General features: G+C 39.9%; 1 long non-coding RNA gene across 1 annotated transcript in view; it reads right to left on the reverse strand.

The window, feature by feature from the left end:
• Positions 1-13,235: 13,235 nt before the first annotated feature.
• Positions 13,236-23,245, reverse strand: part of LOC149469605 (uncharacterized) — a 29,420-nt gene continuing 19,410 nt past the window's right edge. The window contains exons 2-4 of the long non-coding RNA XR_016311547.1: positions 15,849-15,926; positions 13,847-13,924; positions 13,236-13,462 (exon numbers count right to left, since the gene is read on the reverse strand). This is a non-coding gene — a long non-coding RNA (uncharacterized LOC149469605). The remainder of the gene's footprint in view (positions 13,463-13,846; positions 13,925-15,848; positions 15,927-23,245) is intronic.

Genomic DNA, 23,245 nt, shown 5'->3' on the forward strand with positions numbered 1-23,245 from the left:
CTTTTGCGGTGGGGAGAATGACAGCTCCTTCCTGAAGCTATAGTGAAGGAAAAAAAAGCAGGTAATTAGATTTTAAAAAAAGGCATTGTTTTTAAATGCAATTACCGGCTTATTTTTCCTTCACTATAACTCCGAGAAGGAGCTGTCATTCTCCCTGCCGCTAAAGGAAATAAAGGGGTGGGGTCACCAGTGACATTATGCGGCAACCCCACCTCTTTGTTTCCTTTAGCAGTGGGGAGCATGACAGCACCTTCTTGGAACTATAGTGAAGGGAAAAAAAAGCCGGTAATTACATTTAAAAACCGGCAGTGACATTTAGCAGTAACTCACTGTATACACTGCCCCTCTCCTGCCTTTCTGCGCCCCCCCCCCACACACCTGTATCGGCAAAATGCAGATAGGGCTATTTTCATCCAATATGTTCCAGCCGCCGAAATTTAGGTGCATCCCTAAAATAGACCTTTCCTTCTATTTGATCACACTCGGATTTTTTATTATATAAACAAAAAAAAGACCGGACATTTTGAAAAAAAAAGGTATTTTATAATTTCTGTTATAAAACATATTCAATCACAAAATCAAATTTCTTCAGAAATTGAGGACAAAATTAATTCTGCTACATGTCTTTGATTAAAAAAAAACATGATAAGTGTATATTAATAGGTTTATGCAAAAGTTATAGTGTCTACAATCAATCGTATATATACTGGAATTTATGCAGCTATAGACACTATACTGGTAATGGCGGTAATCAGCGACTTACTGTGGGACTGTGATAGGGCAATCTGGCACTAACAGACACTATCTGGGAGGGTCACTAACTGACACTCATGTCCCTAGTGACACTAATACAGTGATCAGTGATAATACAGTAGACTGACACTGTACTAATGACACTGGCTGGGAAGGGGTTAACATCTAGGGGCAATCAAAGGGTTAACTGCGTGCCTAATAATGAGAAATGTGTGCTGCTTTTACTTTACTATGTGTCTGTTTTCTTCCTGCTTTTCAGAGACAATAAACAGCCAGATCGCTGTCCCCTGTGTTTTTGTAAACACAGAACTCTGTGTGTGATTGGACACAGCCAATCAGCTGACTGCAGCCGAATTCACTGGCTGCAATCAGCTGTCAAACTCATGCTGTGTCCAATCACAGAATGGGTAGGCACATGCGCACTGCCAAACCTGGAAGAATCAGTACGTGATTGTGCCTGCACCTTCTGCCTGCTCACGGTAGACAGTGAGGAACAGAAGTATTTGAACACCCTGCGATTTTGCAAGTTCTCCCACTTAGAAATCATGGAGGGGTCTGCAATTCACATTGTAGGTGCGTTCCCACTCTGAGAGACAGAATTTAAAAAAAAAAATTCAGGAAATCACATTGTATGATTTTTAAAGAATTTATTTGTCTTGCACTGCTGAACATAAGTATTTAAACACCTGAGAAAATCAGTGTTAATATTTGGTACAGAAGCCTTTGTTTGCAATTACAGAGGTCAAACATTTCCTGTAGTTCTTGACCAGGTTTGCACACACTGCAACAGGGATTTTGGCCCACCCCTTCACACAGATCTCCTCTAGATCTGTCAGGTTTCGGGGCTGTCGCTAAGTTTCAGCTCCCTCCAAAGATGTTCTATTGGATTTAGGTCTGGAGACTGGCTAGGCCACTCCAGAACCTTGATATGCTTCTTACAGAGCCACTCCTTGGTTATCCTGGCTGTGTGCTTCGGGTCGTTGTCATGTTGGAAGACCCAGCCACGACCCATCTTCAATGCTCTGACTGAGGGAAGGAGATTGTTGCTCAAAATCTCACAATAAATGGCCCCAGTCATCCTTTCCTTAATACAGTGCAGTCGTCCTGTCCCCTTCGCAGAAAAGCACCCCCAAAGCATGATGTTACCACCCCCATGCTTCACAGTAGGGATGATGTTCTTGGGATGAAACTCATCCTTCTTTTTCCTCCAAACATGAGGAGTAAAGTTTAGACCAAAAAGTTCTACTTTGGTCTCATCTGACCACATGACTTTCTTCCATGCCTCCTCTGGATCATCCAGATGGTCATTGGCAAACTTCAGACGGGCCTGGACATGTGATGATTTGAGCAGGGGAACCTTCCGTGCAATGCATGATTTGAAACCATGACGGTGTAGTGTTCTACCGACAGTGACCTTTGAAACTGTGGTCCCAGCTCTCTTCATGTCATTGACCAGCTCCTCCCTTGTAGTTCTGGGCTGATTCCTCACCTTTCTTATCATCAGTGATACCCCACGAGGTGAGATCTTGCATGGAGCCCCAGTCTGAGGAAGACTGACAGTCGTCTTTAGCCTCTTCCATTTTCTAACAATTGCTCCAACAGTTGATCTATTTTCACCAAGCTGCTTGGCAATTGCCCCGTAGCCCTTTCCAGCCTTGTGGAGGTCCACAATTTTGTCTCTGGTGTCTTTCGACAGCTCTTTGGTCTTGCCCATGGTAGTAGTTGGTGTCTTACTGACTGTGGGGTGGACAGGTGTCTTTAAAGAGCTCAGACAGGTGCTACTAAGTTAGACTAATGAGTGGAGTAGAGGTGGACTTTCTAAAGGCACAGTAACAAGTCTTTGAGAGCCAAAATTCTTGCTGTTTCTTAGGTGTTCAAATACTTATGTTCAGCAGTGCAAGACAAATAAATTCTTTAAAAATCATACAATGTGATTTCCTGAATTTTTTTTTAAAATTCTGTCTCTCAGAGTGGGAATGCACCTACAATGTGAATTTCAGACCCCTCCATGATTTCTAAGTGGGAGAACTTGCAAAATCGCAGGGTGTTCAAATACTTCTGTTCCTCACTGTATTTACTGTGAGCGGTCAGCAGAAGGTTAAACCAACTCTCACTTAAAAAAAAATAAAAAGAAGGCCACACTGCAAAGAAATCATACACCTAACAATTTACACAATGCTTTATGTATATATTGTGCACATATGTCAGTCCCTGCCCTCAAGGAGCTTACAATTTAAGGTTCCTATCTCACATACTAGGGCCAATTTGGACCGGAGTCAATGAACCTACCAGCATTTCTGGAGTGTTGGAGGAGACCTGAGTACCCAGAGGAAACCCATGCAAGCCCAAGGAGAACATGCAAACTCCAGGGAAGGTAGTGCCATGGTTGGCCTTTGAACTGAAGGCCCTGGTGCTGCCAGACAGAAGTGCTAACCATCGCACTGTCCTTCTAGGTGTATCACATGCCTCATCTCCCACTACAATCTGTGGTTCCTTCTGCCACCTCATACATCACTGCTGTGCCCTGTGACACTATAGGGGCTTGCAGAGGAAGATCAGAGTGTTGAATTCTGATCATTGTTCAGCAAGCTTCTCTTTTCAACACAGTGCGGGGAGCGGGACAGATAAGCAACAAATTTTCTCTTTGTAGGGGGCCTTTTTTTTTTAATCCACTGACACATTTTATTGAGCAAGTGTTACTAAATCCCGGACCCTGCATTCACTATATCTGGTCTCCCACAGTACACAGAACATGGAAATGCAATTATTTTAGTAAATATATAGTGGCTAAATGGTTAGCCCTTCCGCCTGCCTGTACTAGGGTTGTTGGTTCGCATCCCAGCCACGGCACCACCTCCCTGGAGTTTGCATGTTCTCCCTGTGCCTGTGTGGGTTTCCTCCAGGTACTCCAGTTTCCGATTTAGATTGTATGCCCCTTGAGGGTTAGGGACTGATGTGAATGTACAATATATATGTAAAGCGCTGCGTAAATTGAGGGATCTATATAAGTACCTGAAATAAATAAATATATGTTGCTAAATACCTTTTCTCATCAGCCGTTAGAGTAAGGTTGCCACCTCATCCCTTTAAAACCAAACACATATTTATTAAACAGGTTCTGAGGTCTATTTATTGCAGATAAGTCACTGAGTTTAATTACCACCTTAAGCAGCCACAGAACCTGTGTAATTAATATTTGTTCGGTTTTAAAGGGATGAAGTAGCAACCCTAACTTAGAGCAGTTTTGTGACTTCTATCAGTGTTCAGCAGAACACTGGTTAAAGCTTGTAGGAGGAGTTTTTATTCTGCTTTAGGACGATGCAAAACCCCTCTGTTTGAACAGTGCCGATTGGCCCTGTGCTGATCACATGCACTCTCCCAAAAAAAAAAAACCTCTCTAGCAATACACACTAAACTGAGTATGTGCAGAATGGCTACAGTTGAGCCTGTCTTATCAGGAGGTAAAACATGGACTTTTGAACAAGAGGAGGAGCAGAGAACATGGAAATATAATTATTTTAGTAAATATAAACTGCTAAATACCTTTTATCATCAGCAGTTAGAGTAGGGTTCCCACCTCATCCCTTTAAAACCGAACACATATGAATTACACAGGTTCTGATGCCTATTTATTGCAGATAAGGCACTAAGTGAGTTTAATTACCAAATAAAAATAGAAACAATACGAGCGCTGGATAATCAATCAGAGAGCGGCTAGCATGAAAGGCAAATACCAGGAGCCTCAAAAGTAATAAATAAAACGACCATGCAGCGCTAATGCATAAAGTGATGTATACTCAAAACCCTTTGGTGCAGGTGATAAAGTAAAACACCACTTAATCATAGAAAGGATCTTTAAGAATTAATCCAAAAAAGTCCAAAAATACTAATGATGGTGAAAATCTTATAACAAGAGTGTTTTTGCAGTGCACAACACATAAACGTTTTTCGGACAAAAGGTGACACAATATGTGACTTCTGTGACCATATTCCTCCCGCAGAAAATGAGTGTAGATTGCACTAACCAGAGAGCGCAATTTATATGCGCCTTTGAGTGTTAACCAACTCCTGGTCATCCGGCTACTGCAAACTGGAACTGGATCACAGAGTGGTCATCAGGCCTGCAACAGCTGGGCAAACATCACAACCTCAGGGACACCAGATATCAGAAGGCGTGTAGTCGTCTCACCACCGGGGGGAGTCTAACCAATCATGTGTAGTGAGCAGCTGGTAACAGGGGATTTCCAAAATGGCCACCGGCCGTCCACAGGGGCCATGCAGAGTGACGTCACAGGGTATGCAGCACTTCCCTAACGCTTTTTGTGCGATGGCACGTTATCAAAGGGAATGTGCCTCCTGTAATACCTTTCCTTAAATAGCGTGTGCCGCACATGCGCAGTCCCGCATTACCACCTTAAGCAACCACAGAACCTGTGTAATTAATATTTGTTTGGTTTTAAAGGGATGAAGTGGCAACCCTAAGTTAGAGCAGTTTTGTGATTTCTGTCAGTGTTCAGCAGAACACTGGTTAAAGCTTGTAGGAGGAGTTTTCATTCTGCTTTAGTGCTGATCGGCCCTGTGCTGATCACATGCGCTCTCCCAAGAAAAAAAAAAAACCTCTCTAGCAATACACACTAAACTGAGCTTGTTGCAGAATGGCTACGGTTCAGTCTGTCTTATCAGGAGATAAGATGTGGACATTTGAACAAGAGGAGAAGCAGAGAAGTCAGGATCAAACAGCCTTTTTACACAATGCAGAGGATTAATCCCTTAGGTTCCACAGTGAGTATAACAAGCATGCTTTACTGCATATACAGACTGATTTTACTGTTGTAGGTTAAGTAACACTTATGCAATAAAAACTGCTACAGAATGTACCATCACTTACTATTTACCTTTGTCACATGAGCCCAGGACTGATGACGCTAACTACATTGTAAACTTACAGCCCGGCTTCTCCTACTGTGACGATCCACAGCATGTGATTGTATGTCATTTCTAAAAGAGAATACTGGAAGTGAGTACTAGGAGAAAATGTGGAAATTCCCACTTATGTTGATCCAGCCCAGATAAACTGTCTCTGCAACCAAGCACTCCTCTCATGGATAACATGGGATAAGGAAGGCACTCCTACAGGCTTGATCATTTAGAAACAAAAGCTCAATTTCCCTTCTGCTCATTCAGCTTGAAAAAAACGACAATAATAGTAACATATTATTGTAAATGACGTTGTCCAGGAACACTTGGGTGTGCCAGCAAGAAGTCAATAAATGTAGCTTTTTTAGTCTTTTTAGTGCTAAAATTTTTAGCCTGGGGAAACAGCTGTTCTCTCAGGCTTAGCCTTTTGTTGGGGGATTTCTATGTATAGGAATTTCCAAGAACTTTCCAAGAATGTTAAAAAAAATAGAATAGGAAGACGGGAAAGTAAAATCAAAGAAACATAGCTTGCAGGGCTTTCCACCACAGGATCTTAGTTTTCACCTTGGAAAAAAATCTGCGAAAATATCTATGGATAAGTTTATTGACTCCTAATCAAACTGTCCATAGAGTGAGTATGTTGCATTACAAATGGTAAGAACTTCTGAAATGTCTGATCCAAAGCTTAGAGTATCAGTATGTATATTTACAATATATTTGCCTGCTGTTTTATATACTGGAACTTCTTGAATAAGGTGAAGGTGCAGTTCGGGTACAAAAAACAAAGTAAAAAAGAAAAACTTGGTTTTCTTTTTCTTACACAGTGTGCAGCCTCTGTAAAGATGTGTTAAATCCACAACTAAAAATATAATATATTGCAGCTTTCCAATCCAAGATGTAGTGGCTACATTAGTTTTCTTTTTAAAAGAGCGTTTTTTCCCTCTGTTTTCTCCTGGTGTTCTGGCCAGTAACACACCTCCTGTATTAGAGTGCCTACACACTGAATGAAGGAGCATAGGGGACACCTTTAGACAGCAACATTGTCAGGCTAAGGATGGGGGGGAGTGTTAGATGGACTAGCAGATTTAAATACACTAACACATTGAAGCCAAACTTAAGCTAACACTTTATAATCAGTTACAGCAACAGTTATTTTTTTTCCTTTTGGGATACAGGTTTAACATGAATATATATCACATATAATTTTAAGCACCCCTGCCAGTGGAAAATGGTTTGTCTTGTCTTTCTAAATGATACATCTGCAAGAGAGCTTGTTCTTTTAAAAACCACAGACTTATTGAACAGATCACCAAATGAAACTAGAAGAAAGAAATCCTAAAAAAGAAACCTAATGCATCCGTCACATGTAAAAATTAGTAAGCTGCGATATAAAAATTATTTTGGCTTTAATACTGTTTTAGGGATGGGGGGGGGGGGGCAGAAGAGAGAGAGCCAATGAAGACATTTTCATGAAAGATTTCCATATAATGTCAGCTGTCCATGCTTTGGTAAAACATAAAAGATGAGGTTTCTTTGAGTAGATAGATACCAAACATGTCAAGACTTAAAATTATGTGTTCCACTGAAATGGAGAAAAGCTACCGTATTGTTCTGTCTCTCCAATCTAAGCATTGAAAGTGTGATCTCTGTAAATTACAGTTGTGATGAGATAGCGATAACTCCAATCTTATTTGAATAAACAGGCAGTGACTCGATCCAGATGACACCTTGTAGATCTTGTGAAGTGTATTCCATAAACTGAGAAAATCTTACAACAATGAACATTGTATAGGTCAAAAAATCATAATGTGATCTACTCCATGAGACATGAGGCTTGAAGCTGAGGTACATTACTGAGAACATGAACAAAGAGGTGGAGCTATCTATACAGAATGAACTAAACCAAAGGAAAGGGAGGAACAGAGACAAAATACAAAGAACACTTACAGTCATATGGCAGTCATGTGAAACATGCAAGGTACAGTGGGGATCGAAAGTTTGGGCACCCCAGCTAAAAATTATTAATGTGCATAAAGAAGCCAAGGAAAGATGGAAAAATCTCCAAAAGGCATCAAATTACAGATTAGACATTCTTATAATATATCAACAAAAGTTAGATTTTATTTCCATCATTTACACTTTCAAAATAACAGAAAACAAAAAAATGGCGTCTGCAAAAGTTGACATATTATAAGAATGTCTAATCTGTAATTTGATGCCTTTTGGAGATTTTTCCATCTTTCCTTGGCTTCTTTATGCACATTAATACAAATTTTTAGCTGGGGTGCCCAAACTTTCGATCCCCACTGTATCTAAAATTTTTCATAGATGATGATTTAAAAACCTTTACAGGTTAGCAGTTTAGAGTTATTTGTAAATCATGGCCCTAGTATGGGATCTGCATTTGCATTTGCATGTGAGTGTGTGGATGGGGGTGCTTTGAATGTTTTTATTATTTTCATTTATTTTATTAGAATTAAATTTTTTTTAACTGCGTAATAAACAAGGGGTAGGATGATCTATGCAAATTTTAATAGGCAGACTTACTCAAAAAAAAAAAAAGTTGCAACCTGTTAAATGGCACTTGAAAACATAGATGTCAATATACAGTACACTATATACTGTACTTTCGTGTCACTATGGTAGAAATATTTAGAACAAGGAAATATCGAATTAAATACATTACGTTATTATTGAATACATTGTTCTGCCAGTCAAAGCAGCACAGCAATAAGCACAGCATATGTAGAAAAACTTTTATGTAATTAATAGGTTCCTTTTATGAAATGTTTAAATTTCTGTTGCTGTGTATTCATCTAGTAGCTGCTGAGAAAAATATCGGAGATGGGGGATTATGTGGCTGATCAGGGTTCACTACATGGCAACCTTTCACTACAAAGCCAGCCATAGATACTCATTACCTATGTAGCTCTACTTTTTACTTAGTCTCTGTACATAGGCATAGAGATCAATATACACACTTCCTTGTAGCTATGGTAGAAATATTTCTAACAAGGAAATACTGAATGAAATACCTTATTGAATACATTGTTCTTTCAGTCAAAGCAGCACAATGTAAGTGCAGTGTGGATGAAGGTTATTTACATTTTTTATTATTTTCATTTATTTTATAATAAATTACTTTTTTACTTACACTTTTATCAAATATTTTTTGTGTTTATTATTATTTCACGTAGCATTGTCAATTTACGCAGTGCTTTACATATATATTGTACATTCACATCAGTCCCTAACCCTGAAGGGGTATACAATCTAAGGTCCCTAACTTACACATACTAGGGCCAATTTTAGACAGCATCCAATTAACCTCCCAGCATGTCTTTGGAGTGTGAGAGGAAACCTGAGTACCCGGAGGAAACCCATGCAAGCACAGGAAGAACATGCAGATTCCAGGCAGGTGGTGCCGGGGTTGGGATTTGAAGCGACACCACTAGTACTACCAAGTGGAAGTGCCAACCATTTAGCCACTGCGTTTAACCTTATTGTCATCCTAAGGAGGCTAATAAGCCCCATATGTGATAGCGTGGGCAGGTGACATATACTCTTTATTGAGACATCAGGGTTCTAAAAGAACCCCCCAATGTCTCATCTACCCTCCACTACAACTAATAAAGCATAGATCTTGCTAGATTAGCTGCTTCCCCAGCTACAATATCCAGGAAATGGCAGCTGGAAGTGTCGAAATGCTAATTCTGAATTCATTAATTGCAGAAGAGAATGGGGAAAAAATGTTCCTCAAACTCTTCTGGATTTCATTATGCGGCCACTTTACCATGGTCCCAGGCTCCCCTGAAGAATAAGATAGCAAGGACCACCGTGGGTGGTGGTGGGGTGGGTTCTGCCTTTCTCATTACAGTAAATTGATCAAGCGCAATATAATAATACCAAGCTCTTTAACCACTTGAAATCCAGAATGTTCTAAAATGGCTCAATGATGGCAAGTGGCTAAGGCTTCCCTCATATGGCTGTTTAGCTGCATACACCAGATTCCAGCAACAAGAATCAGTATATTCTTGTGGCTGGAATGACAGGCACATGTGAATAGCGGTAGCAGCTCAGCCTGTATAAAGTATTGACAGGCTGACAGCAGCCATTGCTGATGGCATGTAGCTGCACACCAAGCAGTTATCTGCTGTTAGGAATGGATGTCCAATCCTGGATGCATCGGACTGTGTTGAGGCTTGGACACCCATCCCTAACCAGAGGTAACTGTTTGATATGCAGCTAAATGCAAACAGTGATGGTTGTTGTCAGCCTGTCAATACTTTCTGGAAGTACCCACATGGAAGAAAATTATATTTGAAATATATTTAAAAAAAATTCTTCCCAAATATATTGACATATAGCACCGATGAGGCTGCAATGATTTTTGGCACTGATGGGCACCGATAGGCCGCACTGACTGGTGGCTCTGATGGACACTGACTGGTAACACTGATGATCACTGACTGGCGGCACTAATGGACACTGACTGGCAGCACTGATGGACACTGACTGGCAGCACTGATGGGCACTGTTGGAACTGCACTGATGGACACTGTTGGGGCCGAGGGCTGTACTGGACTGCCTGATTTTTACATACATTCGCCGAGTACAGGCTCTCCTCTTTCCTCATGCTGTAACAGCGTGAGCAAAGTGCAGCCGATAACCGGCAACTGTATTTACATTGTCATTGGACACAGCTAATCACATGGTAAAAGGGCGCTGTGATTGGCCCTTTACCATGCCATGTGATAAGCTGTATCTAACGGGCACAGCGATCACAGAGCTCACCAGATGCGTGCCCTAGGGGGTGCGAGGGAGGCTCGTTTCTGGAGGACATCATATGACGCCCTCCCAGAACTATACAACCACGCTGTGAAATGTTTATATCTCTGATGCTGTGTTTCCCTCTAGTAACTGCTGAGAAAAATATGGGAGTCTATGCTGCTGATCACATCCTGGATGACATCCTTTCAGTGCAGTTGGTAATACTGTAAATGCTCATTACCTATGCAGCTCTACTTTCTTCTTTGTCTTTGTGAACAATAACTATCCCTAAGTGATTGTAAACCTTTTTTTTCTTTTTTTAAATAATAAACATGTTATACTTACCTGCTCTGTGCAATGGTGTTGCACAGAGCAGCCTTGATCATCTTCATCTGGGGTCCCCCTTCCAGCACTCCTGGCTCCACCTCTTCAGCGAGTGGCCCCCATAGGAAGTGGCTTCCTATGGGGCAACTCGTGCGGACTCAATCCTGAGCTGCACTGTCTGTCAGTTTGATTGACAGTAGTGGGCATAGCGCTGGATGTGCAAAAAGAAAAAAATTGTTTTGTTTCAATTTTTTATCTGACTAATTTAATTTAGTTTGATCAGTTAAATTCGTTGAATTAAATTCTCGAATTTGAATTAGAAATTTCGAACAGATTCACAAATAATTCTAAAGCATTCGATAATAATTCTAACATTGCAATCCATAATCCACAATCCATGTGTTTTTGATGGTATATAGGCTATATGAAGAGTTTTGAGACCATATTGGAAATTTCTATTACAGCAAAATTTTCACAGTGCCTATGTTGAGCACTACTCATGTTACCATAGCGCAGCTCACAATTTTTTGCAAAGTATTTTAGTCTTTTCTAATCCATTCTATTCTTTTCTATTATTTCATATTCTATTCAAATATATTCTGTTCCAATTCATTCTATTAAAAATTCTAATTTTGTAATGCAGTTATATTCTTTCTTTTTTATTCTATTGTGTTTCTATTCCATTCTATTCTCTGATTCTCTATTCTAATCTTTTTTACTCTTTTATATTCTATTCTTTGATTTTCTATTCTATTTTATTCTAATTATTATTATTATATAGTATTTATATAGCGCCAAAAGGTTTGCTCAGCGCTGTACAAAATAGTGGAGGTCAGTACATGAGACAATACAGTAACAAAACAATATTCGAGGGGTTTGAGGGCCCTGCTCTTTTGCGCTTACAATCTAGGAGGGAGGGGGTGGAGGTACAGGAGGACGTGGCTGTGGGGGATGGAGTGGTAGGAGGAGTGGAGGAGATCAGCTCTTAGGTGAGGGTGGGGTAGGCTTCCCTGAAGATATAGGTTGTCAGGGCGCACCTAAAGGTGAGGAGGGTAGGTGAGTCTGATGGATTGGGGTAGTGAGTTCCAGAGGATGGGGGAAGTCCAGGAGAAGTCCTGCAGTCAGGCTTGGGAGGAGGAGACCAGGGAGCTAGAAAGTAGGAGGTCTTGTGAGGAGCGAAGAATATGGGTTGGGTGGTATTTGGGTATCAGGTCGGTGAGGTAGTTTGGGGCAGTGTTATGAATGGCTTTGATTCTATTCCTGTATTTTATATTCTATTTTGCTCTATTTTACTCTATTCTATTCTTTGATTTTCTATTCTAATCTTTTCTATTCTTTGATTTTCTATTCTTTTCTATTCTTTGATTTTCTATTCTAATCTATTATATTCTATTCTTTAATTTTCTATGTTAATCTTTTCTATTCTATTCTAATGGATTCTATTCTTTTCTATTCCTTTATTTTCTATTCTATTTTTCTTTGTTTTACTGTGTTATTTTCTACTGTATTCTGTTCTATTCTTGTATTTTCTATTCTGTTTTTTTCTTCTATTCTATGCTTTTATTTTCTATTCTTTTCTATTTCTTTATTCTCTGTTCTATTTTATTCTATTCTTGTTTTCAAATTTAAATTGGTTTTCAAATGTGAACTTGTTTTCAAATGTGTTATCGAATTTGAATCTATTTACATTTCTGCTGAATTTCGCCTTTGTATTTCAGATTCGTTTAAATTCATTACTATTGTAATTCGGAATTACATATGGAGATACATCCGAATCTCCAAATAACAGAACATTTGTCAGAATTTCGACTCGGAACTAAACAAATTGCACATGTCTACTGGATTGAGATGGGGCTCAGGTAAGTATAAGGGGGTCTGGGAGATCCTGTGGCACAGAAGGTTTTCTTTACCTCAATGCATTGTCTGTATTAAAAAAAACTTTAGAATCTCGTAAGGACCAACTTTTGCCAAATTTAGACCTGTCTTGTCACAATATCTCCTCATGAAATCATCACACCACTGCTGGAGTCTCCATGTGAAAACCCTGCCAATAGACCCAATGGAAGCTATCCATGGCACCAGGTAGTAATGTAGGTGCCTAAAGAAGGACCCCCCCGCACTGCAATCAACAAGTGAGAAGATTTGTGACACGGCACCTAACACGACCATGGATTTAGATAAGTATTTGGGTACTTAGTTTACATATATATATATATTTTTTTTTACTGGCGCAATTAGCTAGAGAAGGGTTGGCTTTCAGCTTTAGGTTGTTTTTAGATATAGTAGGGTGGTTGGATGTGCTGTCACACATCAGGTTATAGAGTTTGAGGACTGCTTCATAAATGTCAGTTGGTTTACTGAGGGTACACATTTATATGTATCGACAGGGGAACAGGGAGGAAGACGTGATATGACCAGACCAGTAGCTCCTTCAACAGCTTATCTTTATGAAAGTAACAGCATTTGGGCAATATTTTCCAACCTGTTTATTCAGCTACCTTTTCTATAGAACAGTCAGGCATGGTTGTACACGGGTCCCAGAGACTTAAGATGGTTGCTTGAAGTAGCTCAGGTGTTGCCATTTCATGTTAATGGCTAATCTTGCTTTTCCTTTTTCACAATGCAAATCTAGCAGTCAGGTCAGGAATACCAAAAACACAGCACTCTCCAAAGCTGTCCACAGATGGAAAGAATATTCCTTGAGAATGAAAAGGGAGATAATGGGGACCCATGATTGTATGCTGTGCAACTTGCCTTGCAGAGGTTCAGTAGTAAGGCTGCATTCACACTTGAGTGTTTTGTAGCTCGAAGCTCCAAAAACACTCAAACTTAAAAAAATAATTGTTTTCTAAAGTGACTGTTCGCTTGATCAGGTGTGAACAGGCCCCATAGAGAACAATTGATTTTTTTAAGGTTGAGCTTTTTTGGAGCTTCAAGCTTTGAGCTTCAAGCTACAAAATGCTCAAGTGTGAATGCAGCCTAAGAGGGGAGAAGTGGCAAGGATCAACCCGGCTATACAAATATTTTACAAACTGAGAGATAATAAGCACCCCCTAGGGTAGTCAAGGTGCCTGAACCTTACCTGTGTTTTGGTTGTTAAATGGTCCACATCTGAGTAACGGACCAAAGGCTCGGTAGGGCCATTTATGACTGTATGCATCTAGGAAAGTTACATTTGAATTACTTTTGGGTGAATATTACAATAAAAATGATACAATAATAATAATAACATGCATTTGAGATGCATATAAAACAGTTTTAAAGAAAATCGTTGTGTTAATAAGGTTGTGTCATTTTTTTTTTGGAAGGAGTGGTAAAAGTATTTCAAGTGAATCTGAAATTATGCATTTCTCTTGCCAAACAATTCAGATAATTTTCTCAGGTATACAAATAAAAATGGGCTTGACCATGCTTGCCTAGGATTAGCTGCGTTTATAAAAGCTGTGCCATTTGTTATGCCAAGATGTATTTTTCTGATAATTATTAACATTAATAATCAATCCATTCTATTGTGTACCACTAGTATTACACATCATTTGCTATTAAAGTATAACTAAAAAGAGGTTAGGGGAATTTATGCAAATTTTAACAGACAGGCTTACTCAAAAATAAGAAATAAAGCAAACAAGTTGTAACCTGTTAAATGGCACATGGAGACATTGAATTCAATATATTCACTTCCTTATAGCAGTGGTAGAAATATTGCTAACAAGGAAATAGTGAATTAAAACCCTTACATGATTATTGAGTACTGTACATTGTTCTTTCAGTTAAAGCAGCTTAGCAATAAGCACAGCATGTGTACAGAAAGGTAATTATAGTACCTGCCTGGAGTTTACATTTTCTCCCTGTGCCTGAGTTGGTTTCCTCCGGGTACTCTGGTTTCCTTTCATACTCCAAAGACATGCTGGAAGGTTAATTGGATCCTGTCTAAATTGGCCCTAGAATGTGTATGTATTAATGTGAATTGGGAACCTTAGATTGTACGCCCCTTGAGGGTTTGGGACCGACGTGAATGTACAATATATATACTGTGTGTATATGTATATATATATATATATATATATATATATATATATATGTAAAGCGCTGCATAAATTGATGGCGCTATATAAGTACCTGTAATAAGTAAATATAGTAGGTTCCTTTGTGAAATGTTTATATCTCTGATGCTGTGTATACATCTAGTAGCTCATAAGAAAAATATTGGGGATGGGGGTCTATGTTGCTGATCATGGTTCACTATATGGCAGCCTTTCACTGCAAAGTCAGCCATAGATGCTATTACCTCCGTAGCTCTACTTTCTGCTTAGTCACTGTAGACAATAGTTGTCTCTTAAAATCCATCTCTGGCCAAAATTGGATCTAGCTCGTTGCCAATCAACACACCACTGTTAGGGTCTCCAGGACTTTGCGAGAACGAGAACCCTGCCACTGGATCCAATTGCAGGTGTCATTGTCACCAGGCAGCAATGTGGGCTATCTGAAGAAGCCCCCCACACACACTCAACAATCCAGAAGATAGAAGATATGTGACTCCACAACTCACATGACCACAGTATTTCAGCCTTATATGTAATTTAGATTTCTTAATACTGAGGCAGTTAGCTAGAGAGGCATGGGTATTCCTTGGCCATATTTCAACTTTAGGTTGTTTTTAGATATAGGGGGAGGGTTGGATGTGCTGAGTTCTCTCAGGTAACACAGTTTTCAGACCACTTCATCAATTGACTTGCTGAGGGTAAAAAATGTATGTCTAGAGACAGCTGAGCATGGATGAAGACAGTGTTGTGGGCAGACCGGCAGTTCCTGCCCATTTTATCTTTGTGGGAGCAATAGAATTTGGAGAAGATTTTCAAACCGGGTCATTCAATTGTATTCCATATGGGACAGACAGTCAGGGTTGTCCACAGGTATCACGGACATAAAATGGTTATCAGGTCTGGCTGCACTGCACACTCTATAGATGTCCATAAATGAGTGGAAGTTTCTATGAAGAAAATAAGGGTAGCCCAAGCACAAATATTTTACAAGCTGAAATATAATAAGCACCCCCTACGGTATCCAAGGTGCCTGAACGTTACCTGTGTTTTGGTCGTTAAATGGTCCACATCTGAGTAACGAACCAAAGGCTCGGTAGGGCCATTTATCACTGTATGCACCTAGGAAAATTACATCTGAATTACTTTTTGGTGAATATTACAATAAAAATTATACAATAATAATAACATGCATTTGAGATGCATTTAAAACATTTTTAAAGAAAATGTTTGTGGCAATACGGTTGTGTCATTTTGTTTTCGAAGGAGTGGTAAAAGTATTTCAAGTGAATCTGAAATTATGCATTTCTCTTGCCATACAATTCAGGTGATATTCTCAGGAATACAAATAAAAATGGGAGCAATAGCATTTGGAGAAGATTTTCAAACCGGGTCATTCAATTGTATTCCATATGGGACGGTCAGTCAGGGTTGTCCACAGGTACCATGGACATAAAATGGTTTTCAAATCTGGCTGACTAAAAACACTGCACACTCTATAGATGTCCATAAATGAGTGGACGTTTCTATGAAGAAAATAAGGGTAGCCTAAGCACTTTAATGTTATCTATGTTTTTGGCAGGATTTGGTCCATTTGTGTTTGGAAGAATATTACATCAGGTGAATCTTACAATAACAATAACATGCATTTGAGATTAATTGATAATATTTTTAAAGAAATTTGTTTTGGTAATAAGGTTATTGACAATTTTCTTTGAAATATTATAAGCATTGGGAATGTATACATTTCACGTGTCATACATTTTAGGTGATTTTCTCAGGACTACAAATAAAAATGGGACTGGACTGTACTTGTCTAGGATAGCCTAGTTTTCTTTGGGTATAAAAAGCAAGCCTTCTTTTGTGAGATTGCCTCTACATTTACCAACTGGCATTTGAGAAATTGCAAAAACATCTTTCAAGCAAACTTCAAATACTGTATACTGTGTAAGCAACAATGTATACAAATTTAAGGAATTAACAAACTCCCTTTTGATCAGAGCATTTTTTGCTATTCAGCACTGCACTACCTATATGGAAGAAAATATATTTAAAATATATTTTTAAAATATTCTTCCCAAATATATTGCCATATATATGAAATACTACAATTTTGGCCATATTCAATATATTTCAATAAATATATAAAAATGTCAGTCATTCTATACATTGTACAGATGTACAACTTTTCAGGTAGTTTAAGGGGACTCCCAGGCATGATATTTAAAGGAAGTTTTCTCTTTTTTTTTTACTTTAAGCAATAAATAATGACTAAAACGGTACTTTTTGAAATATATTTTTTTCACTGATTCAAGTCCCTCAGGGCAGTACCCAAGTCCCCATACCCCTTTCAAGGCCAATAATTTGCATATAAGCCTTCAAAACGGGCACTTTTGAATTTATAAGTTTGTGTCCCATAGACTTGCATAGGGTTAGAAGTTTGGGGGTGTTCAGCCCATCACTAGTCCTAAGTAAAGAAATAATAAAAAAAACACTTGCATGCATTCTTGTTTACTGTATAATTTCCATACAGGTTATAACCATATCACTCCCTACAGCTATAGCTGATTTATTGTAAAACAGACAAGAAAGAAACGTTTTGAAGACATACATTGTATAAAGGTTTGTTTATGAATTGCTTTGATAGATATAAGATCTAACAAACCAATAACATCAGAGTACAGCCAGAAATATTCAGAAGACATTTAAACAGAAAAAATAATGTATATGTGAACCCTTAACATAATAGTTCTTTCTTTTTCCCCCTTTTTTTCTAAATGATCACATAATCTCTGTTTTCAGCTGAATTAGGGGTTTGGAGAGCTAGGAGTGAAAAAAAGAAACAGCATTACACTGATCTTCCTAGGGAATGACTTGCAGGGGGTCTGTCAGCACAAGTATTGGCCAGTGGAAGACAGGAAGGATGTTCTTCCAGCTCAGCCAGAAGACTGACTGATATACTGGGAAGGATGCGCTTCTATGTCTAGAGTCATCAGTTCAAAATATGAAAGTAGGAGGACTGGCAGGAACATTAGATATTTCACATAAAGGTAGCAATACAAAGAGAACAAATATATGGTACAACAGGCACATATCAGGAAAATGAAATATTGGGGTAACATATTCTTTAACCACTTGCCTATCAAGCACTTTTACCCCCTTCCTGCCCAGGCTAATTGTCAGCTTTCAGCGCTGACACACTTTGAATGACAATTATGTGGTCATGCAACACTGTATCCATATAAAATGTTATAATTTTTTTCACGCAAATCGTTTTATTTTGGTTGTGACTGATCACCACTGGTGTTTTATCTTTTGCTAAACAAATAAAAAAAAGACCAAAAATATTGAGAAAAAAGCCCCACATTTTTCTTAGTTTCTGTTCTAAAATTTTGCAAACAGGTAATTTTTCTCCTTCATTGATATGCGTTGATGAGGCTGCACTGATGGTCACTGATAGACAGCACTGATGGGTACTGATAGGTAGCACTGATGAAGCAGCACTGATAAGCAGCACTGATGGGGTGCTACTGGTGGCAATGATGGGCACTAATAGGCAGCACTGAAGGGCACTGATAGGCAGCCCTGATGGCCCTGAATGGCAGCACTGATAGGCGGCATTGACTGGCGGCACTGATGGGCACAGATTGGCAGCACTGACAGGCACAGATTGGCAGCACTGATGGACATAGATTGGGTGTGGGCAGAGCCCTGCATAGCTACTCTGTTCTGAAAAACTGACAGCTAGTATGGGGAACTTTTTCTTCTGTCACGGGGAGGGGGGGGGGAATCGTGCAGCGACTGCAGCACTGGGAACATGTTAAATGGGTGGAACATGTAACCTGTTCCCAAAGGGGAACTTATCCTTTAAGCTTTCACACAGGTGGCATGAACGATCACCATTTTGTTTGTAATATCATTATATTTTATGATTGTCAGTTCCATCTAGAGGCCATATTGTGATATTTTCCTGAAATACTTATCGAAAAAAAAAATGTTACAATATACAACAATGATGTCATTTTTCAAAATTACTCTATATTTCATCATTGAAAACCAATACTTTAGCACAGTTTTTCAAGATCTTCCAGAAAATGATGGGTTTTCAGAGAATGGTAAATGATATGAAATGTAATCAGTCTCCTGTCAGCAGGAGGAAGCATTTCTTCAGTCCTTTCTCCACCACTGATAATTCTGTTCAGTGTAGTTGTTCCATCAGGTCTCAGGTTAGGAGGGAACAGGAAGTCTAATCTGTTGTGGCAATTAATTTTTACATTTTGGCAGCAAATACACTGAGCTATGTGAGTCTGATGTGACTGGTCACAGTTTCAGAGGCAGCAGTATGAGTGCTGTGACTTTACAGATACTGCACAAATACCAGGATTCTCTTGATTGTGTCTTTCAGGGCTAGCATTTTATTACCTCGATTTATCAGACTATCGCCTACTCTGCTCACTTTTAGGTGATCTCTGAAAACCTATCTCTTCAGGGAAGCCTATCCTGTCCGCAGCTAATAATGAAATCTTCTGCTCTTCCAACCAGTCCATCCCCCACAGTTACTACCTTTTGTACCACTAGCCCCTCCCTCTTAGATTGTAAGCTCCAAGGAGCAGGGCCCTCCTATCCCTCTTGTATTGAACTGTATTGTTGCTGTATTGTCTCCCGTTATATTATAAAGCGCTGAGCAAACTGTTGGCGCTATATAAATCCTGTATAATAATAATAATAATTACTAAAAGCAGATGCTGCCCCTGGGTAATTCCTGAACAAAGATCGTACTAGTCTTCTGCAGAGAAAGGAAGATGAAAGCATTGTTAGAGAATTGGATCCCTTTAAGTCAGTGGTTCTCAACCTGGGGGTCGAACGACCCTTTCACAGGGGTCGCCTAAGACCATCAGAAAACACATATTTCCGATGTGTAAAGAGCAGCTACTGTGTAGAAAGCAGCTGCTGTGTTGAAAGCAGCTACTCTGTTAAAAGCAGCTATTGAGTTGAAAGCAGCAGTATTGGAGGTAAAATGACACTTTATGAATTATAATTACTGGGTAAATAATTTTATGGTTGGGGTCACCACAACATGAGGAACTGTATTAAAGGGTCACGGCATTAGGAAGGTTGAGAATCACTACTTTAAGTGGTAACAAATAGCATTCATACACTTCACATGAATAGACAGATCTGATGCTAGGTCAGTTTTAAAGGATAAGTTCACCTTTTAGACAAAAATAATAAATTCACATTTTTTTGCAGGTAACAAAATGTGCATTTATTATTTTTGTCTACAGAAGCCTGGAAAGCATTGTACCAGTAATCTGTAGATCGCTGATGCCATGCAGGTCTCCTGCAGACCTCTCAGAATATCTGTTTCCAGTACAGGATGTATGGTCAAGCAGATATACTGACAGGAAGCTTCAATATACTACCATGGTGCTCCACAGCTCCATGGCAGTTAATTGAAATCTACAAGCCATCATCCGCTAAGGCTGTTGGGACTTGAAGTTCATTCATTCACGGTGAATGAATGATGTGACTGTGTGGGCGGGGCTGCACTGTTTTCAAGTTTGACAGATAGTACGGGGAGACAGCTGCAGCTCTGGGAACATTACATGTTCCACCCTAAAAATGGGTGGAATAAGTAACATGTCCCCAAAGGGTGAACGTATCCTTTAGGGCCAGTTCACACTACAAAAATGCATTCCAAATTTGTTTTTGCTTACAGTTCACACCACATTCAGTCCCGATGCAGTTTTGATGCAGTTTGCCATGTTCCAGTATGGTTCTGTGCAGAAAAAATGCAGCATGTACTACTTTTTTTTCTGCGTTTTTCTGAAAATACTTTTATTGCACCATTACTAAAATAAATCTTATTTTCTGAAAAGTGTTGAACTGTTTCTAAAGCTCTTTAATGCAAACTAAGAATCCTTGTCTCTGAAGAGCGCTACTGTGTGTTTTTAAACCTCTATATACCTCTGCCTGTGGTGACAATGGTATACAGACAATTATTCAAACATCATAGTGTTATTGCTAATATTGGTGAGTTTCCTCCTTTTCTCTACAAAAAGGCGGTGGTGGCAGTGTGAAGGGTTAATTGCGTAATTAACCTGACCCAATAACAATCGCTCTCAGGCTGCAGGTACATAGATTGTGGTCAATTAGCTGGAAAATCTTTGTGCAGGGTGCAGCTAAGCGTGGCATTGTTACGCACGTGACAGCGCGGCTTTAGATTGGCTAGTCCTTTGGTCACGAGTTGGTGAGAAGGGCTGGGGGTCTGACGCCGTGACTGTCACAATCCACACTGCATATAAATCCACAATTGGAACCCTGGACTTCCAACAGGCTAACACGTTTTGAGGACTGAGCAAGAGGCTAAGTTCTTAAAACGCATTAGCCTGTTGGAAGTCCAGGGTTCCAATTGTGGATTTATATGCAGTGTGGATTGGACACCGTTGTGCAGTGTGATGTGCCTTTGACCTGTATGTCAATTGTGAGTATGATACTTACTTTTTACCTTTCAATAAATATTTTTTACAATAATGCAGTAGGCCGGTGCGCCCTCTTTTTGTTTTCTTTGTATCCACAGAGGCATCCACTGGTCCAAATCTTAGGCAATATAAGACTCCTATTGCCCTAATATTAGGGCCCATCTGTGAGGTAAGCATATACCCTTGGGGGTCTTTTGGTGACGGTTCTCGTGGAAGATTCCGCCATCCCACTTTTTTTCGGACAATTTAGTTGAACATTGCTGTTGTTTTCCACATTGGGATTGTTATTCATGGAATTTATTATTTGTGACTTGTAGATCTGTTTTATATGTGTTCACTTCGCATTTGGATTTATATGCACATTTGTGTTATTTCTAATATCATACATATTGTTTGTATAATTTACTGTATATGCATCCAATCCACATTCACAGAGCAGTTCTATTTCTTATATATTTCAGTTTTAGGCTTGGTTTACATTGATGTGATGTGGGAAATGCACAGGAATCACACAGCATAGCAATTGCACTGTGTTGATGCGATCTGCAATTAAAATTTAATGACACCCCAGGTTGCAGAATGCAGTGCGTTTGCCTGAATCAGATCACATGGGTATGAACACCCATGCAATCCGTCCCAGTGCGGCAAAAAAAAAAGGTGGGTGCACCTTTTTCGTGCAGATGCGGTGCAATTTCAGCCATACAAAATTATGGGGGTCAAATCGCACCTCACAGAATCGCATGTGACTTGCACAGGAATGCAGTGCAATTCCTGTGTGAATAACATGAATCGTGACAGTTTGAATCGGGGCTTAAAGTAAAGTGGAACTAAAATACATCGATTTAACAGTTTCAAAAAACTGTTACATTCCTGGAATGGGAAGAATTCCAATTGTCACGTTTGCTTGTGCTCTCAACAAACTATTAAACCATTAAATGTCTGGAGTCATAACCAATCACATATGCAGCATCATGGCGTATGCAGATGAAATAGAAGCTAAGATGGCAGTTGCCTTGACTGAAAAGGATAGAAGGGTTTCATTTCGCTTTACGGCAATTTTTTTTAGTTTTGGAAAGAGTGGAGAGGGTTTAAAATAAGAGGCCTACTAATGGGGGGAGTGGGGAGGGTTCAGACTCACTGGGGGGTGCTGCGTAGAGCAGCAGTGTCCTGCAGCACTGGTGAGTGTAGGGGGGTTCTCAGGGCTCTGTATGATGCTTGCATTGAGGGGTCTGTACACAGGGAATGGGGATTGTCTGCACTCTGCTGGGGGTTCAGTCTGCGCTAAGGGGTATATTTTTTGGGGGGGTCATTCTGTGTTGGGTAAGTTGGTCTGTGCTGAGCAGTCTGTGCTGGGGGGCGGGGGGGGGGGGCAGTCTATGCTGGGAGGGTATGTGAGTGCTGAGGGGTCTGAGCTGTGGGAGCCATTCTTTACTGGGGAAGACGGTATGTGCCAGGGGGGGTCGGCCTGTGCTGGGGGAATCAGTCTGCACTGAGGCGTCTGTTCTAGGGGGGGTCGGTCTGTGCTAGGTAAATCGATCTGTACTAAGGGGTTTGTGTGGGGGATCTGTCTGTGCTGAGAGGAGTTTTCTGGCGGGTCAGCCTTTACTGGAAAAGTTTTTTGTGTTTGAGGGATCGATTTGTGCTAGGAGGGGGGGGTCAGGCTGCGCTGGGGGCTCCATGCTAAGAACGTCAGTCTGTTTTGGAGGGTTAGTCTGTACTGAAAGGTTTGTGCTGGTGGAGTAGGTCTGTACTAAGGGGGTTGTGCTGGGGGGGTCTGTGCTGAATGGGCAGGCTGGTAGGGGGTATTTGGGGAAGGTAGGAGAGATCTGTACTATGGGGAATGTAGGTTTGGGTGGGAGGGATTTGTACAGGGAAGAGGGGGTAATTTTGGTTGTACTGTAAAGTGGTCTGTATATAACATGCTTCTGACCCCTGCACTATGGACACTTAGGGGAATTT

This window comes from Staurois parvus, unplaced genomic scaffold (assembly GCF_062004578.1).
Source record: "Staurois parvus isolate SC_StPar_1 unplaced genomic scaffold, SC_StPar_1.0 ptg000066l, whole genome shotgun sequence".
NCBI lineage: Eukaryota > Metazoa > Chordata > Amphibia > Anura > Ranidae > Staurois > Staurois parvus.